Below are 8,571 nucleotides of genomic sequence, written 5' to 3' on the forward strand. Positions count from 1 at the left end.
TGCAGTTGACACCATCTTTAGCAATTACGCAAATCCTGAATTCAAACTTTCAATCCAACATGGCCTAAAAAGAGCCATAAGCAATAAAAGTCCCAGACCTTCAGCTACCCAACAACTTCACCAATGTTATTGACATAGCCAGGGTCTTATCTACAGCCCAAGCAGTGAAGATTTCACAAGAGTTGCAGGCTTTGGAAGACAAGTCAGAGTGGAAAATTGCGACCTTGGAAGAGAGGAGGAACGGTGCTTTGGCAATCCTAAGAGCCAGTTGCAGGAATTTGCCTAGGCAGGAGCAGATGGACTCTGAAGTTAAAATAGGGTGCTTTCGCAGGAATTTGACTAGGCAGGAGCAGATGGACTTTGAAGTTAAAATAGGGTGCTTTTGCACTTCAATCACCATTTAGCCCTATTCCTAATCGCCTGGAAGCACGTTACAATACACCTTATGTTTTAAGATAAGGGAAGTTGGGATGAGTTGACCAAATACCCACCATTAGCATGAATATATATATATATATGTATATATGTATATATATATATGTATATATGTATATATATATATGTATATATGTATATATATATATGTATATATGTATATATATATATGTATATATGTATATCTATATATATATATGTACATATGTATATACATATATCTACATATGTATATACATATATCTACATATGTATATACATATATATACATATGTATATACATATATATACATATGTATATACATATGTATATACATATATATACATATGTATATACATATATATACATATGTATATACATATGTATATACATATGTATATACATATATATATACATATATATATATATATATATGGGGCTAGGAACATGTGGCAGGTAGCTTGTGAACTGTAATATAATTTGTACCACATTTAAAACAACAGATAACCTTTCATATACAAGTGACATGCAATAGTGAGAATGGATGATAGTATGATTAAATTTAAGTTTCTGACACAGGGTTGAGCATTGTAAAAGAGTCCTAGTAGACATGAATTAGATTTCCTATGCGTTATATATAAATGGTTTGAAATTTTTAGGATAGCTCATGTGGTTTTACTTTCCATGTGAAATTCATATGGACCAAGAAGTTCACGAGGTCAAAATCCATCTCTGAGAGCTTCCCCTAGGATGAATAAGCTTAGAGATATCAAATAAGACACTTGTTATTTTACATTTGGCTTTCAACATCCTGTCGCGTTCTAATTTTTCCTCTTTCTAAAATTGTTACTTCATTTTCTTCCTTTTTTACTTTGCTCCATACATTGAAGCCAGTTTTGCAGAAAAATAAAGAACTATTGTAAAACATTTTGATTCTTTGTTCCAAGTCTCAGTTTTCAATTGAAACTAGTCCTCTAAAAAAAGAAAGAACTGTTGAATAACAGTTTGAATCTTTGTTCCAAGTCTCAGTTTTCAATTGAAACCAGTAGTGTAGAAAATTAAAGAACTGCTGTAAAACAGTTTGACCTTTGTACCAAGTCTTAGTTTTCAGTTGAATGAATTATCTTTGCGTTACTTTTGTAGCGTTCCATCATTTTTTCTGGCGTTTTGTCTTTAATAAATGAATGAATGAATTTGTGTATTGTTTGTTTTCTGTGTGTGTTGAGTATTGTGCTCTGTTATTGTCAATTGAATACGATCTTGCTTTTAAAAAGGTGCATGAACTAAATATTGAACACTGGAAAAAGGATTGCTTCATTGATGATAAAGAAGCTATCCTGAAATTTGTTTCTATATTGATTGTTTAGAGTTCTTGTGGTACGTAGCAGCATAGGAGCTGAGTGGAGACTACAGAAAAATGACTTTACGTTGACACAAATTGACTAGTTTTATACGTTTGGTAAGTAATGTATTCAAAATCCTCCCTCTGAATTTATATGATGACTTGTATGTGTTAGGTTGATTTTTCTCTTAAAATAATTATGTTGATAAGTTATTTTTACCTTAATTACATTATGGAGGTGGTTATCATTAAAGAGAATTAGTTTAGAAATTTTAATACTTTGGTAAATAATTGATTATTTTACCTTAATCACACTATGGAGGTGGTTAACATTAAACATAATTGGTATATTATTTACAAAGTATCTCTCCCAACAAAAGACGAAGAATTTAATTTTTCTTATCAGCCTAATCACATTAAGAAAATAGTTTTCCCTTTAGAATGTCAATTGTTTTGATCCTGGGTAACAATGTGTATACAAATTCTCTTTTCTATTAAAATTCAAATACCATCGCACTCTTTCAAATTCCAACAAAAATATTCTTGTTTATCAAATATTCAGTTGGATGTCATAGATTATTTTCAATGAACATAACAATTTGAATCCTTGTTGATTTTGGTATGGACATGAATTCAAATGATTTATCAGGAAGTATTCGTCCATATTTTAGTAATCTTACAAAACTCTACTGGTTCATTCTAGTGTGTGCCTGGCCTTACAGGTGGAATCAGGTGGCTCATCTCAATTGCTTAAAACACTCATACTCTGTTAGTCAATGTACACCCGATTCAATAACCCACAACATCAACCCCTTTCAGATCACCTTCAAAAACCTGGGTATTTCTCAGTTGATATATGCACATCACAAAAACAACTTTCTCAAGAATGTGGGTAAGAAAACTCTGTCAATGGCATCCATTTTCTTGTTCACCTTTCTGATTCAGAAAGTGTATTTGACACCATCTTTAGCAATTACCCAAATCCTGAACTCAGAAATTCAATCCAACATGGCCTCAAAAGAAACAGAAGCAATAAAAGTCCCAGACCTTCAGCTACCCAACAACTTCACCAATGGTATTGGCATAGCTAGTGTCTTATCTCCAGCCCAAGCAGTGAACATTTCGCAAGAGTTGCAGGCTTTGGAAGACGAGTCAGAGTGGAAAACGAGAATCCTTACAAGGTCTGGCCATCCCCATCTCCTTCAGATAAATCCTTCAAGGACCTATGGCGCCTTGATGAGAGGACTGTGATTATAGTAGAGGACATCTCTTCCCCAAACATCTTGAATTTCGACACAGGATTAACAGTGGGTTCCGGGCTTCCTCGTCAATCCTTCGGTGAGTTGCAGGCTAGGTATGGGAATCAGTTTTTTGTATCGGAAGAGGGCTATCAGGAAGCCCTTTTGAATACAATTGATGCCATCAGTCAGTGCATTGTTAGGGAAGAGGGATGCCAGAACGTGCCTGGTTTGATAGATGTCCTGTACTTTTTAACTCTTGCAACATCCATTGCTAGGGGTTGTGTGTTTGGGTTTGCTGCCTGGCTTAGCCCTTAGGGCAGAGTGGAGGGTTCATGGCAGTGGGTTCTTCTTCTTTCTCCTCTGTGGCTATTGTTATTTCCTTTGTTTGGGATACTTCCAATTGTGCGGAGAACTTCGGATTGGGAGCCTTTGGTAAAGAACAACTTAGGGTTTTTAGGAGCAGCTGCTGCTTTTTATCTGACACCCATCTTTGGAAAATCACCTATTGAGAAAAAATGATTTCTTTCTGATTATTTTTACGCTACATCGTTTTTATAGTTTTTATATGATTGCGAAATTTAGCTCAATATGGTGCGACTATTAAACATTTTACATTTTAAACTTTCATGAAACAGTGAATGGCTTTTTGCAGATGGGGTACCTGAGTACATTTTTGTGATATGTTGACACGTTCTTTTTCAAAAAATATTTTATTTAATCAAGTTTTTGGGTTAAATATGTTTAAATGATGAATGCAGTAAGATTGACATGTAATGCTCTGGTAAATAATTGATTATTTTACCTTAATTACATTATGGAGGTTGTTATCATTAAAGAGAATTAGTTTAGAATTAGTTTACAAACATTAAGACCTTAAATTATTTACAAAATGTAGGCCACCATTATACCATTTAATGGGAGAATAATGAGTACCCATCAACATCATTACCATAGGTTTCTCCCATAAAATGGTTTTGGGGTCAATGTCAATAGTGAAAATATCATCTACATAATAGTCAACATTTTTTATATCCGCTTCTCATGGGATTGAATTTGAAGAGCCACACTTGATTCTTCTTTACCTTCACTATGTTAAGACAATTTAAGTACATATAGGTTATAGTTTTAATGTTATAGTTAACGTGTTAGGTATTAAAGTTTATGTCTTGTAACATTTTAGGAGTTACAATGTGTTTATGATGAGAGTGTAATAGGGGTCATAATTTTAGAATTCATTGTGTTAAAAATCATATTGCACTATGGTTTACTTAATAATAGAGTTATTCCCTAAAGGATTATAAGGTAATAAATGCCATTTTTTCTTAATGGTAATAGTGGTTAGAAGTTGCATTTTGGAAGGGTTTGCAATTCTCCAAGAGTGATCAAAGTATATTATGGTTTATATGGGATATGGGACATATAAGTATTTTGACTTTCATAATGGTTTTTGATATTATAGTGACCATAGTGGTGAAAGGTCACATTAAGAAAGGGAAACAATTAGTAGGGCTAATATATAGTGCAATATATAAGAATATCTAATAATAAATTCATTATAAGTATTTTTATTCTTTATGAAAGTATTTTTTTTGTTGTATTTGCGTTCTTCAATTTATGCCTTCTCGTGTTTCCTTTGCAACATCTGGTGTGAATGCTAGTATTAACACCCTAATTTGTGATTTAGCAATAAATTAATTTTTAAATTAAATTGTAAAGACGTGTTATTTAATATTTATCAATAATTTGTAATAGAAATTGTTTGAATAAAATATATCATTAGTCTTTTTCAATTTTTTTCTCAATATTATAGGTTTGTCTATGATTTGTGATTTAGTACTAAAATTATTGAATTTGGCAACCACTTTGAATAAAACTTAGTACTAAAATTATTGAATTTGGCAACCACTTTGAATAAAACCAGGAATAAAGTTGTATTAGATTAAACTGCTTTAACAAAAATCACCCATTAACATTTTGCATGGTAACTGACACATAAAATGTGGAACTTCAATGTGGAATCCTGGAGCTTCAAATCTTTTGACCTGCCAAAATAATAAACAATAATCACAAACACATGAAAGGAATTAAAAAATAAAAATAAAAACCTTCTTGAATCCAAGAAGATTAATTTCTTGAATTCTTGACTTCAATTTCTTGTTATAAGATCAATTTATTGATTTTTTTATACACTTGAGACAAAAATTATAAAAATTATGTTTAAATAAAACAAATTCAACAATGTTTGGAAAAAAATACTCAATACATCCCAAAAATTACTAATAACTAGGAAAGACAAGATTCTAAAAAGTAATAACTAATTACCATAATAGTTATTATTTGTAAAATCTATGTGTAAACAACAACAAAAAATTATGATTAATGTAATTGGAATTGAAAATAGAGGAAAAAAATAGAAAAAGACAAAAAAATAGGAGTCCATTAAAATGTAAAAACAAAAACGAATTATTGGGAAAATATTTTTTAAATATTTTTTTCCTCTTTAAAATTTGTCATATTTCTAGAAAAACCATAGAAAAATACAAAAATAAAATATAAGTCAAATTAAAAAGTAATAAAACAAAAAAAAATATTGGAAAAAGTTTTTAAATTATCTTTTCCTCCTTAACATTTGTCATCTTAAATTGAAAATATGGAAAAAAAAAACTGTAATTCATGGAAGTAATAGAAATATGAAAAAAAATAAATCAAAAAATTAAATAAAAAGGAAATAAAACTAAAAAAAAATAGTAACTAATAGAAATGAAAGTTATTAAAGAGTTCATAATAAGACCTCAATCAATTATCTTACAAATAAATAAATCTAAATAATAATAAAAAAATCCACATGTTAAATTAATTTAAATAATAATAAAAAATAAATTCTAAATATCATAAATTGCATAATTTTTTTGGTCAAAACAAATTAATAAAATTTCATATTAATAAAATTTAATAGACAAAATTGAATAATGCCTACCATAAAAATAATAAAATGTTCCACCATAATACTTGTTTACCATACGACGCAATGCTCAGATATTTTTGATAAACTGTGCGACATCAGTTTTAAAATAAAAAATAAATAAAAGACAAGCCAACGTGACAACCCGTTCTACTTACTTTTAGTTATTTATTAGCCGAAGGCTCCCCTATTTCAACCTGGCGTGGCAGAGTCGACATTGACTTGTCTTAATACAAACATTTCGATGGGCCAGATTAAATCTGGAGCAAAAATTCTCTAGATATGCTTCATCTAAGAAGCATATCTACGACTCTAATGCGAGGGTGCATGAAGTGAACTGTAGTAAATTGGAGATGTTATTTTTTTAATTAAAATTCATTGATCCTCGTTGCGGGTGATAACATGGCGACAGAGTAAATCAAAGGACATTAAATCTAATCTGAAACGTCGAGCTCATGTAATGTGAATACTCTCGAGAAGACAAAGGGGTTACTAGTCCCGCATGACAGATAGGCCAACGACAACACTGTGGTTGAAGGCCGAGCGACAATTTGAACGCCTCAACGACACCACAGATCCATTACTAACAAGAGTTGAAGTCTTTCAAGCATTAAACACAGATCGATTAATCGTGCCGATCATGCAAAGCATTTCCATCCTAGTGGGAATTTCTGCTGTCGGCTCAAAGCTCCAGAGGGTGAGAACTGCATCCGTGTCTCAATGTTTGTTCATGGCCATGATGGTCTCGAGTGTTCGGCTAGTTTGTGTGGCTCTTTGATAATAGACTCCACAAAAGCAGAGCCCTTCATCTATGACGGAGAACTGAGCACCATCCCCGATGACTGGTGGCATATTAGCGCATACTAATAGGCTATGGGCCTCTCATCCTAAGGTATATATATCATCTTCCTTGTACTCCGGTTTGAAATCCTTACTGATTGAAACTCAATGAAAAAGCGTGAATTTGTGGGTTGATATTGTAGTCTCTGCTAATAAAGGGCCAAGGAAAATACAACTACTAGGCAGACCGCAATAAAACTTGCAATGCTACTAGCAACCAATGTTCACCCTACATTCTACCGATGAAACCTAGAAATACATACCACTTGCAGACCGCCAGCGCAACTTCTTTATCGGCCCTCAATTTCTTCAGCTCTAGGACATCATGTGGGTAAATGTTAGGTATCTGGCTTAATGTGGTATGGTAAGGGTTTGTTGACCACAATTGAATTTGCAGTTACAGGGTTGTAATTATAATGCTATTAATATATAAATTGATAAATGATGATTTATATAGTTTATTTGTTTTTTTTTTTTTTTTAATTAGATATTTGGTGTTTGGAATGAGCGCCATCTTGTTAGGGAGACCAGCGAGGCTCTATCTACCTTGATGAACTAGCATGAGCCAGCCGTCGAACAATCAGTAAGCTTGATTTTTTATCATTTTTAGAAAACAATACTGCAGTTTTTCTTTGTTTGTTCAGATCTCATCCATATGATCCATAGTCAAATAATAAAATATTATTCGTTTACTAAGCATCGTAGAGTGCTCACCAGAAATTACTTAATTTACTTACATGAGTAGAACCTCTGAAAAATAAATTTGGATAGACTGGACACAATCATACAAGAAACTATGCCTTCATCAGTTCTGCACAGTCGTAGCAAAAGTTGTGGTATTTCAGTACAAATTAACGTCGTCTTCACCTTAGTTGTTTGAACTTTGAGACAGTAACAACACATTTTACGTTTGGCTTCTATATAAATTCCAGGTGAAGAGAAAGCTACTCATCTCACAAACCCGTTAGAAAAAATGGCTTAATAATGGGATAAAGGCCCAAGGGAATTATACAATGGAAAATTCTTCTTATTTTTCCTTTATACTAGTGGCATTCAATACATCAGCATTTTACGTTGGCTTCTATATAAATTCCAGGTGAAGAGAAAGCTACTCATCTCACAAACCCGATTAGAAAAAATGGCTTAATAATGGGATAAAGGCCCAAGGGAATTATACAATGGAAAATTCTTCTCATTTTCCTTTATACTAGTGGCATTCAATACATCAGCGTTGTACATATTGTTGATGGTTGTTTTTACTCGAAACTATAGAGTAAAGTATGTTTATCATTTGATAAAAACACTACATCAATAACTTATTATTTACCACAAAGCTTTAGCAATAAGAAAACCAAATAAATATAACAAACAATGTTGCAAGGAGAGGAGGGCTTGCTATGATAGCATTTGAATAAAAAGATACCATTAATTGATTTGGGTGTTAGAAACTTCCAACAATGTTTTCAATTGGGCCTTACATTTACATTTTTATTGTGGAGCATATATTAATTGCTTTGGTGTTTCAATTATGTCATTTATTTTTAATGTAAAAATCATTTTTATTGTAGAGCATATATTAATTGCTTCGGTGTTTCAATTTCGTCGTTTATTTAATGTAAAAATCATTTTTATTGAACAACAAATATTAATTTCTTTGATGTTTCCATTTCGTCATTTATTTTTATGTAAAAATCATATAAATTGATGACCATATAATTAATGGGAAGAACATTATGTTTTGCATGATTCAACTCGTAGACTGATCAAAGGA

Source organism: Pinus tabuliformis, chromosome 4_1 (assembly GCF_031772625.1).
Source record: "Pinus tabuliformis cultivar Carrire ecotype Pingquan chromosome 4_1, CPIR1, whole genome shotgun sequence".
Classification (NCBI taxonomy): Eukaryota; Viridiplantae; Streptophyta; class Pinopsida; order Pinales; family Pinaceae; genus Pinus; species Pinus tabuliformis.